The sequence below is a fragment of the Notolabrus celidotus genome, chromosome 2 (assembly GCF_009762535.1).
Source record: "Notolabrus celidotus isolate fNotCel1 chromosome 2, fNotCel1.pri, whole genome shotgun sequence".
Classification (NCBI taxonomy): domain Eukaryota; kingdom Metazoa; phylum Chordata; class Actinopteri; order Labriformes; family Labridae; genus Notolabrus; species Notolabrus celidotus.
The window spans coordinates 25,937,247-25,955,112 of NC_048273.1; the positions used below are offsets into that span (position 1 = coordinate 25,937,247).

The 17,866-nt window shown below is 39.7% G+C and overlaps 1 long non-coding RNA gene across 6 annotated transcripts in view; it reads right to left on the reverse strand.

The window, feature by feature from the left end:
* Window positions 1-17,866, reverse strand: part of LOC117830256 — a 233,975-nt gene that overhangs the window by 86,166 nt on the left and 129,943 nt on the right. For 4 of the 6 annotated variants that reach the window (XR_004634755.1, XR_004634753.1, XR_004634750.1 and 1 more), the window contains exons 3-4: window positions 16,128-16,235; window positions 14,205-14,307 (exon numbers count right to left, since the gene is read on the reverse strand). This is a non-coding gene — a long non-coding RNA (uncharacterized LOC117830256). Of the gene's footprint in view, window positions 1-4,267; window positions 4,294-14,204; window positions 14,308-16,127; window positions 16,236-17,866 lie in introns of those variants that run through there. The other 2 variants (XR_004634754.1, XR_004634752.1) reach the window with 2 other exon arrangements.

Here is a 17,866-nt window from a genome sequence, read left to right on the forward strand (position 1 = left end):
TGTGTGCGCCGATCCCACCCTGGATGGGTGGGATCGGCTAAAATGTGTCTGGCCCTCTTCTGGACAGTCCTGAGTGAAAAGGGTGAAGAGGGCAGGGCTGAGCATGCAACCCTGCGGCGTTCCAGTGTTGAGCATCAGTGGTGCAGATGTGGACTCCCCTATCATCACCACCTGGGGCCTGTTGGTGAGGAAGTCACTGAACCAGGAGCAGAGCGATGGTGACAAAATCAGGTTGTGGAGCTACAGGGCCAGCTTGAAGCACTTCATGATGACTGGGGTCAGAGCGACAGGACGATAGTCGTTGAGGCAGGTAACAGTTGTTTTTTTGGGCACAGGAACAATGATGGAGGACTTCGGGCAGACAGGGACCATGGAAAGCTGCAGCGACAGGTTGAAAATGTCTAAAAAAAACTTCTGCCAGTTGGCCAGCGCATGATTTTAGAGTCCGACCTGACACCTTATCCAGACCTACAGCCTTGTTGGTGTTGATCCTCCTCAGGGCGGAGGTCACTTGGTGCAGCTGCAGGATGAGAGGCTGATGCTGCCCCTCTGGCGGAGGAAGGTGTACAGCTCTTCTGCTACTTGGAGAGTCGAAGCGTGCGAAGAAGCTGTTTAAGGTGTCAGGCAGAGTGCGGTCCTGGCTGGCCTGCTGGTCATTGCGCTTATAGTCTGTGATGGTCTTGATATTTTTCCACATGTTGCGTGTGTTGTTATTGTCATGAAAGTGCTCCTCAATGCGCTGCTTGTACCTGTGTTTCACCAGTTGAATGCCCTTTTTCAGTTATTTGCGGGCCCTGCTGTAAGCCAGTTTGTCCCCTGCTCTGTAGTCAACAGTTTCAAGACAAAACCGTGGACCTTTTAAAGATTGATAATGTTAATAATGAGGACTTGACTTGGACTCAGGTAACTGGGACTTGGCCCAGATTCTTTTGATTCAGGCATGACATGGATTTCTAGACTCGACTCAGACTCAAGGTTTGGTGACTTGACTATAACACTGATATGTACATGTACTAGTAACTGGTCAAATATCTCAGCCCGGTCCTAAACTCTAAAATAGGATGATCAAGGTAGCTTTTTTCTGTCAGTTTGGCACTCGAAGAGCTCTGTGAAAATTAGTAAGAGTAAAAATTGCCTCATCTATAACATTTCTAATTGTAGCAAGCAATTAATGAATAATAAACTGGCAAACATTTCATATTCAAAAACGTTTTGGTCATGTCAGAGCACCATAACTACTTAGCATTGTGGGAAAAAGGCCATGGCTTCAGCTTCAAAAGTAATGATAAATGTACTCTCGTTACCTGAACAAATGGTTCTGTTTGATTAGAAATTGTCTGTTCTTTTGTGTGTTGAGCATTTTTTGTTGTAACTGAAACAAACCAATACCTGCATGATATTAATGTTCAAGCACCAAGTGATAATAGAGCCACCCAGATCAAATCAAAAATATTCACAGCAGCATGAAAGAGTATCCAGATGGTAAAACCAATAAATCTTTTGTGATTCTATATCAGAAACACTTCTTTACAAATCACCATAAATTAACGTGTGCTTTATACAAACGCCTCAGTGAAAACCCTTAATTGAATGCCACATGTTTTCATGTAAATAAAGGAGAGCGTTGCTGCAGCTCAGAAACGACGTGAAATTTCAAAGTGTTTTAATATATGAGACAGGTTTCCATAATGAAGCTGCTATCAGGAGGTAACAGACTGCCTGCTCATACAAAAGGCTGAGACAGCAACACGGAGGAAATATCTTAATGACTAATTACATTTCAAGATGTGCAAATGGTTTATATTCAAAGCTGTGACTACGCTTTAATCCTGTGAGCAAAGAACAATATTATTTCTAAATCCCACACCTCCCATATGGGCTACTTTACACGACACAAATTAGTGGGCTTTTGAGGTTTTCAATTGCTCTGTACACTGCACTGCAAACTAACTCTGTTCATTATAGAAAGAATAACATAGGGATTTGGCATGTACATTTAAAACCAGATTGCACCATAAATTAGAAGCCTATAGTGTGTTCTGTGACAGCCGAGGATTAAAACCAAGGCACTAGGATCTGTGATTGAATTACACAGAAAGCTTCCACAAGTTTTGAGGCTGTTCATAGCCACCATGCTGAGTGTCATGACATCAAATGAAATTCACTGTTGTAGATATATTAGACTGCTTGTCAGAGCGGAAATAATAATGCAGTCATGGTTTATCAGAGCTTTCAAAGGCTTGTCATAAGTGATGAAATATGGTAATTGTTTCCTTTTTAATAGTCTGAAATAGGGTTGGTGGATGAAGCAGCGCTCTCTGTAAATCTGGGGCATTACAAATAAATAATTAAAGTTCATATGAGCTGCTGGCTTATTTGACAGCACCTTATGGATAAATGACAGCTGTATATAAATGCTGTAATTTCTCCAGTCGTTCTTTGTACATGCATGCTTAAAATAACTATCTAAATTAAATATGTGAGAAGGCGTGACCATAGCCCAACGATACCGCTTGCCATATTGGAAATGCTGATTCAACGCAACGTTCGGCCCACCTCGCAGGAGGCAAAGAGGCAGAGTTGAGGAGGGCCTCAAGATCCATCGCTAACAGCTGACATTTGGGTGGAAATCCAGGGCTTTTGGAGCCAGCCTCAAGCGGACACTTGAGTAACTGAGAGCAGTTTCCAGCACTTCTACATTTTAACGTCAGAGGTTTTCACTTGGTAGTGATGAGATTCTTAAAGCTTCAGTGAATAGGATTGATTTTGTGTCGATTTTGGCACCTGCTGTAGTGGATCTATATCTCTTCCAGGTACTTTCCTATAAATGTGGAAGTAGGGTTTTCTTATATACAGGTCAAATGTATTAAAATCCCATGTTAACTGCCTGGTCTGAAACTGACGCGACTCCACCCAACCCAGTGGCAGCAGTTACAGGTATTAGACATGGCCAAAGAAATAATCACCCGATAGTCTCATCTGCTCAGGTCATAAAGAGACATGAATATAATGTTGGCCTGTTTCACACCGGCTAAAAACTATATACAGTGGCATCATGTGAATAGTGTTCAAGTCCTGTTGTCCAACTTAGAAAAAGAAAAAAGCATTGTAAATTCAAAATAGCCTCATAATACTCCATTCGAAGAAACACATCCTGCAGGTCTAGTAACAGCAGGCAACATTGGAATGCTATTATTTTTTTATCAAAGCCTGAGAGAAGAGCACCTTGCTGTGCATTGTGTTGTTGCTGGTCAACCGCCATATTATGTGAGCTTTGCTTTTCAAAAAACAAAATGTCAAGCACTGAAGTAAATTGGCTCCAGACCTGGTTCTGTTCAAATGAACATGTAACTATGGGAGGGAAGAAATGATATAGCTCAGAGCTTACTTCTACAGAAACCAGTAGTTTGACCTACATGGTAGCTGTTATCAACCAATTGGCAGCAGATCATCATACAGTTAAAGCCAATAGAAAACAACTGAAAAAATAGACGATCACAACAAGAACCACTCTCTGTCAAATCAGCCACACTGTCATGTCAGGGCCTTACACAATACCAGCTTCAAAAAAGCTTGGTATCTGAATGAAATGTTGAATAATTTTTTTTGAGGGTTTGAAATTATTTAAATGTTGTTAAAACTAGTGCAAAGACAACATTTCAAATGTGAAAACTGTTACTGTCATATAAAAAATATATGTTCACTTCAAACTTGAGGTCAGCAACACATTTACAAAAAAGTTGGGAAGGGGAGAAAAACACTGAAAACTGTGTTACATTTATCTGCATCAGGTTAGTAACATAGCTGGGGATAAAAAGGACAATCTAAAGGGGTTGAGTGTCTCACAAGTAAAGATGAGAAGAGATTCACCACTCTGTGAGAGACAGCACAAATTAAAAGTTCAACAATGTCAGAATAATGTTACTGAGTGTAAAATTGCAAATAATTTGTGAATTTCATCATTTACAGTTCACAGTTCACTGTATCATTAAAACATCAGATCATATGGAGACATCAAAATCAATACTGAATAGACAAGATCTTCAGGCCTTCAGGCAGCACTGCATTAAAAACAGACATGACTCTGAAGTGGATATCACTGCATGGGCTCAAAATCACTTAAAAAAAACATTGTCTGTGACAAAGTTTGTTGCTTCATCTAAAAATGCAGGTTAAAACTGAAACCATGGAAAAGGAAAATAAGTTTAAACATGATCTAGGAACGCTGATGACTCCTCTGGTCCTGAGCCTGTTTAAGATGTTCTGAGGTGAAGTGTAAATCTGTCCTGTGGACTGAAGAAAATAAATTTGACATTCTTTTTTGAAATCATGGCCTCTGCTCTATATAAAGAGGATATAGACCACCCGGTTTGTTATGCATCCCCATACCCCATGTCGACTTTTAAACATAAGGTTAATACATTATTTGCATCAAAACATCAAATTATGTAATTATTAACATTTTATACAGTATGATAGCTGTTTTGGAATTTGGGTTGTTTTCTTATAACCCTATTTCTTCAGCACTCGTGCACAGGTACTTTAAGATATCCTGGGTTTTTCAGCATTTCCTGGAATTCAAGGTATATTTTGGAATATAACATTTATCCCAACCGGAACAGTTGCAAAACAGAAAAGATAGATATGGGGTCGGTCAATTAATGGGTGAATGTACTCCATATTAACAGAACTTTACTCTGCACTAAATCAGCTGTTTACTTTTCTTTTGGTATGTCTGCATTTTTAAAAATGATTTTATGCAAGTTGCAAGATGCAAAGTGGCACAATGTAAAGTACAATATTCTTGTAAGATCTATTTAGATGCACATGACAACAGGGCACACAAAGATAAATATAATGATATACACTTATGTATGTCTTCCATAAGAGGGGGAATGTAATCAGTGAGAAATTACATGGTTAAATGGCTTGAAATAACTCTGTAGGTTGAGCATTGCAATGCAGGACCTCACATTGGCAATTATTGTGTTTAGAGCAACCTGACCTCTGCTCAGGCTGGCTGAAGTTGTGTTTTTAATTACATGTCAAGAGTCTATAAAAAGAAGGGCAAGTGCTCCCATACCAACAGAAAAAGAAGTGCAAGTCCTCCCATACCAACAGGACAACGATACTGGTGTCAGTCAAGCACGGTCTGCACACGCCCACACAGTCATTAGGTCTAACTCTGGCTGAATAAGAAAACACCTGTGAGGGTTTGCCGTGAGTTTGTGTTTGTGTGTAGAGCTTTGCAGCTGAACTTTATTTGGGCAGAGCTGGTTCTTTCAGCTGGTTCATCATTTTTTTAATACCAGCAGCTTTGAAATGTTTTTTCATGTGCCAAGAAAGATTGTTTTAGCCAAGTTGATGAAAGTATTTTTTGAGAAGGATTTATTTTTCTTGCAATGCAGCATCCTACCTCATTCTGTCACTGACGTTTCAACAGAGTCTTTCCGCTTAAGAAATATTTTGGACATGTTAACTTTAATTATGCACTTTTTACTGCAGCAGCCATTTCCAAAAGATTTTTTCTTCTGGGCTTATACAATAAATGAGTTTAGAAATGTCTGCCACGTAACACTGAAGTCAGGGCAATAACTATGATATCATCCACGTTTTTTTTAAATCTTAGTTTGCCTACAACAACAACTGTCAGATTATTGTATATTTGTGTTTCTACTACATTAGACAGAGTCTAAGTCATCATTGGGAGCTACCTCAGAAAAACACAAGTACTGTAAGTTTACACAAAAGTATGATGCTTGATTAAATGTATTGGCTTTAAAAATACCAAAACAAATAAAAGTAGCAGAAACTGAACAACTTGCTTTAGAAAGTGGCCGGCCGTATTTGCTTAACAGGCAGTTTCCTCTATCTGTTATTCTTGAGAGAGGCAGTCATTATCTCACCTTTCTTTGCTCCCTATACAAAGCTCCGGGGTGAGAAGATCAAACATGATATTATTAGCTGCTGTGTCCTCCTTGTCTCTAATTCAGCCCCCCGAGTCAACTGTCAAACCTGACACAACACCTAACCTCTGCAGCTTCTTCCTGTCTGCGTCTGGATCCTCCCTGGTCCTCTCAGTGTGTGTGTGTGTGTGTGTGTGTGTGTGTGTGTGTGTGTGTGTGTGTGTGTGTGTGTGTGTGTGTGTGTGTGTGTGTGTGTGTGTGTGTGTGTGTGTGTGTGTGTGTGTGTGTGTCTAAAGGGGTTTCAAGGACAGCTTTAAGAAGGACTATGTCTTATAAAGGTTTTTCTTGCAAATTTTAACCCATGGGGCTCCTTTAATTAATCACAAAGACAAGTGATCTCTGCCACTACTTCACAGGAGGGGAGCAGATGTCACATGATATTATCTGGGAATGGAGGTGGTAATTAATCACCTTGACAGCCCTTGATTTGTAAACATGGCTAATTTAGAGCATTTTTTTTCACTTAGGATTCACACAGGTACGAGGTGCATCTCGGCAGCCATGACAGGTTTAAATTGCCCTTCAGTGAAGGCTGGCTAACAGCCAAAGACTTTGTTGCTGTTTGATTCAAATTGAGTTTGACATCCTGCTTAAGTGAATATGAACTGGAGATGAGCTCAAAATGAACGAATACAGAACTTTTTTTTGAGCTATTAAAGCTTTATGTAACTTAAAACAGTTCCACAAGGATCTGCATGTTTTAATATTCATAAGTAGCGTACAGTGGGTTTTTATTCTTCTATAAGTGTAGTAAAAGGTTTGTATAGCCTTAAAAAAAAGGTCTTTGTTTAAATGTCCTTCAACCCTGTTTATAGAGATGCATAATGTCAATAAAGGTCATCATCTTGCCGTCACATTGTGAGTTTTTATGGAGCGTGATATGATGTTTGTAACTTCTTGTTTTAATATCCCTAACCTGATCAGGTGCTTCAGGTCAGCAGCAACATGCAGGTCTCTCATCTCAAAACGTTGTTTCCTCAAAAGGCTCAATGTGTGAGCAGGCACCTTTACATGTTTCACTGGCTTTGCCCTGAAATCTATTATTTTCAGGTGGTTTATTGTTCTGAACATGGTATCTAGCTGACCAAAAATAAAGCAATATTGTGACTACATAGAGGGAGAGGCATTACTGTTAAAAAGTTATGCTTACATCCCATGACACATTTAGCCAATACAGTTTTATAAAACATAATTCATTGCCTTCTGATAGAATGTTGGGGCCCAAGTGGGAGCAGTGTATGACATGTTTGAACATTTTCTCATATTCAAAACAGCTTGTTGTTCAGCTGTTTGCAATGCCTGTCATACTTTCCACTACAACTGAATCTGCTGATCTGCAATCATACATTCAAATGAAATGTATTTGATTTCAATGCTGGCTCGACCACAAGGTCTTGGCAGCATGTGGACTACCTCAGCGGAGCTACCTATCACTTGTAATTATGGTCTTAGGATTATTAATCACACTCCACTCCTCCCACAAAAAAGGAAAACAGCTCTGAAAAAGTCTTGTATTGTATTGTACTGCGGGAATGAACAAAAATGCCAACATTGATTGTGCTGCTTCATGACCTTTTTGCTAATTCTAATAACAATCATTAGTGGGTTTAGGTATAAAAGGAAACAATAGACATAGTCTGTGTGCCTCTAAATGTGGTGACATTCTCCACAGAGGCCTGGTACTTTGCCCGGAATTTCACCTACTGTGTCGAGCATCGCAGTCAACACTGCCGAGTTTCAAAAACAACATGATCTGGCAGAAAGTAAGAGTGGGTATTTACCTCAGCGGTGGCCTTTGTGTGCTCTATGAGTCACACGCTGTGGGGGGCAGGATCCTGGGCATTGTGCTCCGGGGGAGCAGGAGAGGAGAATAAATGAAGACTAATGACTGCTGACAGGAAATCGGAAAACAAACATGGGAAACCTGCTTGAATAATACAGCCTTATTGCTCGTGATTTCAGAGCCCAAACACAGTCAGAAAACACTCATAAAATACTAAACAGCTGAAGAAACAGTGTTTAACGAAGCCCTCAACTCTTTCTCCTGATACAGTCCGTCCAGTCCTAACAAGGTCAGACTTCAGAGAAAATGTGGGTGCTTTCATGCTTTAAAAAAGGCTGATCGATGGAAAGGTGCAGGAAAACTGGAGGATTCTTTGGAAACAGATTTATCCTAACTTTATTCAGTCGTGACAGAAGCAATAAAGTCCTACTTCTTTGAATAACTTCATACAGTTTGCTTGTGGAATAGCTTGAAGTTTAAGATACCAGGGGCAAAATTGTAGTGTGTGACTTAAATATCTGAACCCTTTTTCTTTTTGGATCTATCTATCAGACTTTTGCTTTTGCTTTATTAGAGCAACTGCCAGACCTCGATAGCTCAACTGAGCCATCAAATCAACCATCACTGCATGAAAGGGTTTCAAGATTCCTACAAGGATTGATTTGCACTCAGATGTCAATCATTCAGGCAGGAGCTCTCTCTACCCTGATTTGATTTGACTCTACAGCATGCAGTGACATGGGCGCAATGTGTACTTGTGTGAATGGTAAAATCAAGTAAAAATTGAACTTATTTCATATACTGCTCTTGATGTCATCTATAATTAGAGTGTGTATTACTAGCAGGATGTCTGCTTCCACCAAGTCCAACATATCTTTGTGGAACAGGATGTGTCAGTTTATATTTCAGCAGTTTTTGTGAAAACTGGATTGGATTGAATTAACTGTAAAGAGATGGTAGCAACAGAGATGACATTACTTTTGACAGTTTTCTCAAATATTCTAAAAGACATAAATAGGTCTAAAATTGACCTAAAAAATACAAGGCACAGAATTAACTCTGCTTAGTATAAAACAAAAGTTGGACTTGGTTTGCCTGAAAGATAGATTTTACAATAACAAAGAGATCTGGGTTTTGCCTCATATTAATTTGCTGTACTGTGTCTTATATATAAGACAAAAATGGGATGGTCTCGTGTTCAAGGTTTGGTAATGAAATGACATTTTTGGTTACAGCAGTGGACAGCTCCACTTATCTGTGAAGTAAGTCGGCCAGCCGCCACTCAGCACTACAGAGCCAGGGATGAGAGATGGAGAGACAGGATGACCGGAGCGAAGTAGCAAAGAAATGTAGGACAAGCCACCAAACAACGGAGGCAGAGCTATGGTGCCTTTTTTGAGGAAATGGGTATGAATAGAGCAGATACATTAAACAACATGAAACAACGGTCAAACAGCCAGAAGACTTTGGTATCACCAAGTGCAATGTCTGAAGATAGCGGGCGCGAGTATGTTTCTGAGAAGCGTAAAGGTATGCTCAGCACAACACCTGTCATCAAGCTGCAGCATATTTTAATTTGGATAGTACTAAAATACTGATAACAAGTTCTACATTTACAGTGATCATATTTAATTCTTCTTGTGGTCCCTAAGACCAGGCTGAAAACCAGGGGTGGCTGTGCCTTCTCAGCAGTGGCCCCCAAACTGTGGAACGAGCTGCCCCCCCATGTTAGATTGTCCCCAACGTTACCGACTTTTAAATCCCGCCTTAAAACATATTTTTACTCCTTGGCTTTTAACCCAGCATGAGAGTTGTGTGGGCTCCATCTCTGTCTGTTCTTTTATTGTATTTTTATTTACTCTTACAGTGTTTTTATTCAATTTTTTTTTATTATTTATTTCTTTAAGTGTTTTATTTGTTTTACATAGAATCTTTTACTTTATTCAATTCAGAGTTCTATGTTCTGTGTATTTTAACTTATTTTACCTCACTGTGCAGCACTTTGCTAGACTTGATTGTTTTTTAAAATGTGCTATATAAATAAAGTAGATTGGATTGGATTTGAATTCTATTTGATTGCGATCGTTTAATTTTAAAGGACATTAAAACAAGATTTTGATTCAAAGGAGATAAAAAACATCAACCTAACTCGTGTTGTAAAGTGGGTGTTTTCAAAAAATCATTATTGCAGATGAAAGTTGTTTTCTTTATGAAAAAAAACAAGATTTGGGCAACTTCTAAAATTTAGTCTTGGAAAGGGGAGTCACTGTATAATCAGGGTCCTCTCATATCCGGGTCAATATAGTACCAATAATCAACAGGAACCCCTTTTCTATTCAGTTCAGTTAAAAATGAAACATAAGATGAATTTGAAACAAAGAGCACAATCCAACATGGTCAGAATTGTCTGCTTCCACTCTCTGGCTCTATCACAGGGAAAACTTTGAGGTCTGTAAAGAGGAGGGACCATGCTTGTTTTTTCAAGGTATATTTCCAGGTGCTAATGCTGCTACAATTTCTGCCACTACTTTTTAGATTTCCTTTGTAAAATGCCATTGGATTAAGCATACAAAGCATTTTAACACAGACTTAACGGTCTCAAGGGAAGCAGAACAATTTACATAACCCAGCAACAGTAAAAGCCACAGTGAAGAACTTTCTGCAAAGCCCCATAAAGATTAAAATCTGCAACACGTAAAGCTCCTTTTTTGATCATATTAAACAAAAATGATGCAAATATTACTGAGTGAGTTTTAGATTTGCTAGTTAGCATATTTTCTAATCCTTCTTTCATCTGCTAAGCTAGGCTAACAAGCTTCTGGCTGTAGTGTAATGTTTGCCATTCAGATATGCGAGTGGTTTTGAATAAGCCTGTTTCCAGACACATTGAAAATACATCTTTGAGTGTTATGCCGAAATCTGTGGCCGTCCTTGAAACATTGTCTTTCACTTGCGACAGTCTGATTGAAAACCCAAACCTTACATCAGGAGGGTCAGCCCTGATACAATAAAAGATTCCTCTCCACGTTTCCTTTGTCTTTGTTATACAGTGCTGTCCACACTGCAGGAAGGAATCAATGATTTCTGAGGCCTGACACATGAGCGAGCAGGATGAAAAGGGCTCCCAAGAGGATGGGCGGGTAAGGTCAAGAGAAGCTTCGCCTTCCTTCACTGTCAGGCTGCCAAAGCAAAGTTCAAACAGGTCAGGAAACTGAGCCCCATTATTTCCTGTTTTTAACTTAATTGTTTTCAAGGTAGTTTGCTGATCTCATGAAAGGTGAAAGCAGTAACACTGAATTATCATCCTTAGAGGTCTTGCCAGGAATAAAAATGTATAGCCATAGCTCAGTGGGTCACATGCTGAGATTTCTAGGTGTCAAATTCATGAAACTTAATCTTCGAAGACCTGGAAGTCTTGAATTTCTAGTGTCTTACAGATGTGTAAATGTACGTTCCAAATAGACTTCCTTCATTATAAGATTCTGTTTCAAAACAATGAAATAGGCTATTGTTTTGAAATGGGCAGCTGTATTGCAAAAAGAAGCCCCTGAGAAGGAGTTTTCTTGTAAATATAACACTGTATTGGAGTCAGTGCTATAGATGTCAGATTTAAAGCCTGGAGCAGCACAATTAAATCCAAATATTGGCAGTTTCAACAACTGGCCGGCAAGAAAGATGTTTAAAGGAGACACCCAGTATTTCACAGCAACAGCCAAAATCACTTATAGTATTCCAACACCATTATTTGTATTGAGTTTAGTTTTATTTGATTTGTCTCAACATTATTTTATTGATTTCTGCTCTAATTTGCTGCCTTTTATTTTATAAACCTTATGAAGGTATACCAATTGTTTTAGTCTTTTACAGGCCAGAGTCTCCTGGTGAAGAGACTGTCAGTGTTAAAGGTTCTAACTTATATTGATGTTGTTGCTGTTCCTGCTGGTGACCGAGAGCGTTCAATAGATGTGATGGATGACTTATTGCCTTTTGAAGCAACTCTGGTACGATTGGACAGCGGCTCAGAGGAGCTGGAAGGTTACAGGCTCTGTGTCCCTCAGAGGCTCCAGATGACACCAAGCAGCTCTACTGGAACAGTTTGGATTATGAGGCTCAAGGGCACAGCCGATATCATTTCTTTTTATTCTTAAAGGAACAGTCTGACATTTTCAGAACAAAGGATACTGAGACGATATCTTTCTGGAAATTAGATCAGAAGATTGGTGCTTGTCTGAACCCATAAATCTATAATGATTGACGCAACAGACAGCATAGCTTAGCATGAGTAGAGGAGACTCACTAAAGACACCCAAATCTGCCTATTTTAGGACCTGTGTCCAATGGCAGCAGTTTTTCTGCACATCACCTCTATTTCAGAGAGCTTCACATCCGCACTTACCGTTTTGTTGGATACAAAAGTTACCACATGGCACCCTTACTTTCCTGGGTTTTGACCGTTACATGTATTTGAAGTCTGGAAAATGTATTTTAATAAAGCAAAAATAAAACATACAAAGCACATTTGTAAAACGCAGTGGAGAGGAATCGAGCACTAGCAGCGGCTCTACACCTGGATGTTGTATTCTCACAAAACAAGTCTTGATAGTCTCCTTGATTTTGATTGGTCTGTTAGGGAAAGGTGACATTGACAGATGCCTTAAAGTGCAAAAAAAAAAATGCTGTATGGCAGAGGCTGTTAGTTGACACAGACCCTTAAACGGCTCAGCCAAACAAGGTATATTATCTTCTGGCTTGAAACAGGTATGAAAATGGTTTCAATCTTTGCATTGGAAGACGACATTTCCCAATAGTTGGACTCTTGTTATAAAAGTTTGATTAAAATGCAAACAAACAGTTTTTTTGTTGAGGTAGGGATTCAGTTACACTCTCTGTTTCAGGGGGCAAAAAATATGTGCAGCATATTCCTGTTATCTCAGCTGAGCTAATGAATTATTGATATTGAATAACAGCAGGAAATGCATCAAATTTTCACCGATCTCACTACACAAAGGTAACCAGGAGGTAGTTTTCTTCTTTTGAAGAATAATTTTACATTATTTTACATCGTCAACTAATATTTGTATAAATATCACATGATGAAACAGTTCCTAAATCAACCCAATCACTCCTTGCTGCATTTTGTTTTGTATAAATAGCTTCAGAAACATGTGTGCTGGTTCCATTTGTCTGTGTTAGGCTCATATTGGCTAACCTGTACATTGGTCAGGGTTGTTTATTAGCCTTACAAGTTCTGCTGAAGGGTTTTATCGTCTGGCATGGTGTGTGAAATTTTCATGATTCCAAAAGGTAAAACCTTAGATTTAACCAGAAAGTCTAAAAGATATATTCACAGAGAGAAATCATAAAGACAATGACATTCAGTCATAGTTTTAGAGTGGGAGTAAATTATAGAACAGTAAAGCTGAACTTCTCCAACACCTCAGCTCAGCTACTTCTTTCTGTCTTTCTTTCTTTCTCTGCCTCTGCCTCTCCTCGCTCTTGCTCCCCTCTTGCTCTTGCTGCTGCTCCTACAGTGACTTCTGCCATATCAGCTGACTGAGGGTATACTATAATGTGACACCTCTTACCTGACACCGCTGACCCCTTGTGAAATTGCCCCTGATAAGAGCTGTTACCTACTGTAGTGCACAGCAGATGTGTGATGCTCAATTTCAAATCCAGGGGCAGCGTAAAGAGGGGTTCAGCAGGCAGCCAAGAGAGCGAACAGCAGGAGGTACTGCCCCATTTATTTATATATATATATATGATTTTTATCAGTACTTTTTCTGTGTGAATATTCAAATGCTTATTTGGTCTTGAAAGAAACCAGAATCTGACTAAATTAAAAAGTTAAACAAAGATTGCATAGTAGGCTTGCAAAGGCTGCAGTTCTGACAGATTAATAGATAGACAGATGTACATTTTGGGCTGTGTCATGCTGCACTCATATTCTTTCTGCCCCTTTGTGAGTATATGAAACAAGTTTTGAGCTGCATTTTATTGCCAAATGTACCCGGTGACATGGCTACAGATACTTTTAATAATCATATATTAAGAATTTGCAAGATGACATTATTTGTTTGCAGAGGTGGAAGAAACTCAGCACAAATACTTTGTGACTGTTCTTGAGTGGAGTATTGAAATACTTGTTTTGTAATGTATTCATTTCACAGACATTTAAACCTTTATCAGCTGCACAAATACCTTCCCCCAACAACTTAAGTTAGCTATGCACAGAAACAGTTGGAATATCTCTCGGAGGACTACTTTTATACTGAGAGTGCTCTTCAGACTATGATTTTTATTTTACTGAGGCTAAAGAAAATAAGGTAGAAGAGTGCTTCTAATTTTACCAGACTTGTCTTTTACACAAACATCTTTACCTGAGTAAAGAATGTTTGCACTTTTACCCCTTGTGTTTGTGTAAACCAGAAAGAGGAAACAATATCTCCACCTACCAGATATTGCAGGGTCACTGCAGCTGCAGCACCTGAGATGGTCAAGAGGTCAATGTGTGGAGGGTAACATCTCCTGAGCAGCTTTTTCTGGGAGGTCAGGACCCTGAAACAACAACATGTTCTTCAACACATGCTCTTGACGTTACTGTTTGCCCCTATCACGCACTGTGACCGTTTCTTCTGTTTCCACATTGATTCAATAGGTTTATATCTCGCCAATGACAAACTCGAGTGCCTTGTTAAAGATTTTGTCAATCACAGAACTACTGCAATGTTAGCCAAGCTATACAAACATGCCAAGGTGGTTGAATAAACAGAATATGAGAGTGGCACTGCATCAATACTTGCAGAAACTGCATAAATAAAGATCTGGCTCTCATATATTTTAATTTCTCTTCATATATATCTTACAAAAATAACTATATTATATTTTCTGTGTCTCTTATATCTGACTGCTCTTTTACAAAATGTTCCACAAGAGTTAATTGAACAGAATAACACTGCCACTGTGCAGGCTTGAGTGCACCCTGATCTCTGCTGTATGCCTTTGCGGCTGTAACGCAGCTCTCTCTATGGATACCATGCAACTCGCTGTAATATTTTAACAGTGCATCTAATGGTTTATGTTCTTTCCAATGTTTGCCCATGCTTCCTCCATCCCCAGGGTCATTATGAAGCCTAACATCTGTGACAGCTGCTCAGTAGGATTTACAGCAGTGAGGAGGTCAGTGATTTTCCAAGAATCAACATCACTGAGCCACATTTGTACAGAGACTAATTCCATTTAGATGTTTTCAATTTACAAAGGAGGAAGGCAGGAGTGAGTTATTTAAGAAAACAGTTTCATTGAGTGTATGTAAACACAAACAAAAAAAGTTATTTTTGAATAATGGCAAAAACTGATAAGCTGCATGCATCCATTTTCTCTTTATTAACTGCTCACTGGGGCTAAGTGGAGTGATTAGGGGCACATTCAGAAGTGTTTATAATTGAACCACATTTTTTTTTCATCATCTGGGAGAACAGTTTAGAATTAATTCTCAATAGTTCTCAATTAGCCCCTAAATTAGCTACGCAATTACGAGATATAGCAGCACATAGAAGTGAATTGGGTGGACGGTGTCAGCCTGTGCTGCGGTTTCTCACAGTATATTAGCCAACACCGGTAACTGGGCTGCAGAAACATACAGCTGGTAAATACTCCAGAAGTGTTTTGACATAAAGAGAGAAAAATATTGTGAATGAAGGCGGAGAAACCGTGGCTGTTGCTACCTATTTGTGACTTGGCACACCAGGTGCTCTGACTGTGTTTCAGCTCTTGCCAGAGGCAGAGGCAGTCCAAATATCGGAAAATAGAGAAAAAATAAAACAGAGGAATGTTGCCCATCGCTGCTCGCCTTGACTATGTCGGCCACTGTGGCGCAGGAAGCACTTTAACAGCCCACTATCATCCATCTGTGCCTGTGGTGGCAGCCACGGCTGCAGACGCCCTCTATTCATCACAGCTGACAGGTTACAGATCTGCTGATTCGTGGAGCCGAGGGAGGGGGCGGGGTGGCTGAGGACGAGCCACTGAAGGAGTGGGAGATGGAGCAGACCAGACAGTGGGGGCAACCACAGTGCATTTACTACTGCAGCAGTTGACAGTTTCACCCCTGCTGCTTGGTGATGCCTGATTTCCTCCTACTAGAGTTTGCTTGGTGAGAGCACAGAGAGTAGACCCAGATGATCACTTAACCTCTGGGATAAATCCACCAACAGCTAGCACAGTGGCTTCTAATGATGCCATCAGTTAGATCATTCATTTTTTTTAAATATAGTTAATTATAACACATTTTGTGATGTGTTACCTGGGAGAGAACACAGTATCATGCAATACAAATATACTGTATGTCTGTGAAGATATTACTGCAAATTTAAGACCTTCATTTCTTCACTCATTGAATCCAGAGGAGACTTTTCTGATGCCAGCAATCCATGGGTTTCCTGTATCAGCGAAGCAGTTCCTGTTCATCTTTTTTTGTTGGCTCTCTGTAAATAGTAAGACACACAGGCCCCAGGTTAATTAAATCTTTTTATGTAATGTCAAATAATGGATTAAAACTTTGCTTGAATAACATCAGGATGCAGATTTGTCATGCTTCATCAGGTCTGTTTGTGGCAACAAAATGAACAGTTATTCTTAAATGTCAGATCAATTGTTTCTTATGCATCCGATAAAAAGATGTCATCCAGGGAAGAGTTGTTGCAATGCATTGCCCTCACTTAGGTGCCTTCAATACATCATTGGTTACTGCCAAACTGCAGAACTTTAAATGAGGGTTTATAAACCATTGGGTGACATTATACTGGCTGCCTCTATATACAGCTTACATGCTCTCCTCACACATTACTTGCAAGTCAGTATGTTTAGATATGTGGTTAAAATTTCTGTGAGGACCAGATGGAAGTTGGCATTGATGCCTCTACATGACATACATATTCAAACATGTCTGTTAGCTACAAGACTTTTGACAAAAACAACTGCCATGGGGTCTGTGTCAGATAAGATGATTTATAGCATGCTGCAAAAAGGCTTTCTAACTGATGTATCAGAAAACACAACATACACGTGTACATGCCAAGAGCAGCCGAGAGTAAGAGGTACGCTCTGTCCACAGAGGGAACCAAAGCCCATGCAAACTGAGGGTTACTCAGGAGCTTTAAGTTGTGAGGCTTTCTGCTGCCTTCAATTGGGGATTTTATTTCACTGACTTGCAGTCCTCTAATTATCTTCATCACTGCTCGTTTGTTCTCATTAATAGTTTTATTTTGTAACTCTGATCCTGCTTCAGTCTACTTGAACACTTCATTTTTTGGTGTGAAAAATAGATACAAACTTAAGCGAGAGCTGTTGTTAAGGTATACAAAAGTGGCACAATGAACTTAAAAAAAAACTGTGAAATCCTGATTTTACAGGACACTTTCTGTCATAAACTTGATCTTTTAAACTGTTTTACTTTGTATGAAACAGGACAGGGAAAGAGACTAACTCACAGTGAGCAGCATTACATGAAGTGGATGAAACAACCTGTGCGATGATGAGGCAAACCTACCAACAAGGCCGTCCCGTTATTTAGCTTATGCTGAAATCCCTGCCCTTCACAACCCACCAAACATGTCTGACAGGCGGCCATGTCGAGGGAGGCTCAGGATGCCAGCGTGCCTGTGAGTGTGATCAAAGGGCTTGTTACAAATGTATTCACGCCCCATGGTCACTTTGTTACAGAGCCAATTATATCTCTGCTAAATGTTTAGTCAATCAGAGGGGAGGGAAACGGTGCCCTCTCCTCATCCGAGCGCCTGGCTTCATTTCACTTCACATCAGCCGGTGCCATATCAGTGTGGAGGAGCGGAGCAATTGCTAAATCATCTGCTCATAATCTCTCCCCAACTTGAATTAAGTGCTGTGAGCATATGGTGCTGTTTACGATGACAAATGTAATACCATGACAATGAAACTAATTGAAATGTGCGGCGGCGATGCTAAGTCTCCACAGTTCATTTGCATATTTACTAAAGTAATGCTGATCAGTAGTTGTGGGTGTGATTTCATTAGGTGAATCTCTGTATCAGCAGAGCCGGCAGTGCTGGTTGACTTCCAGGTGTTCATTAAAAAGGCT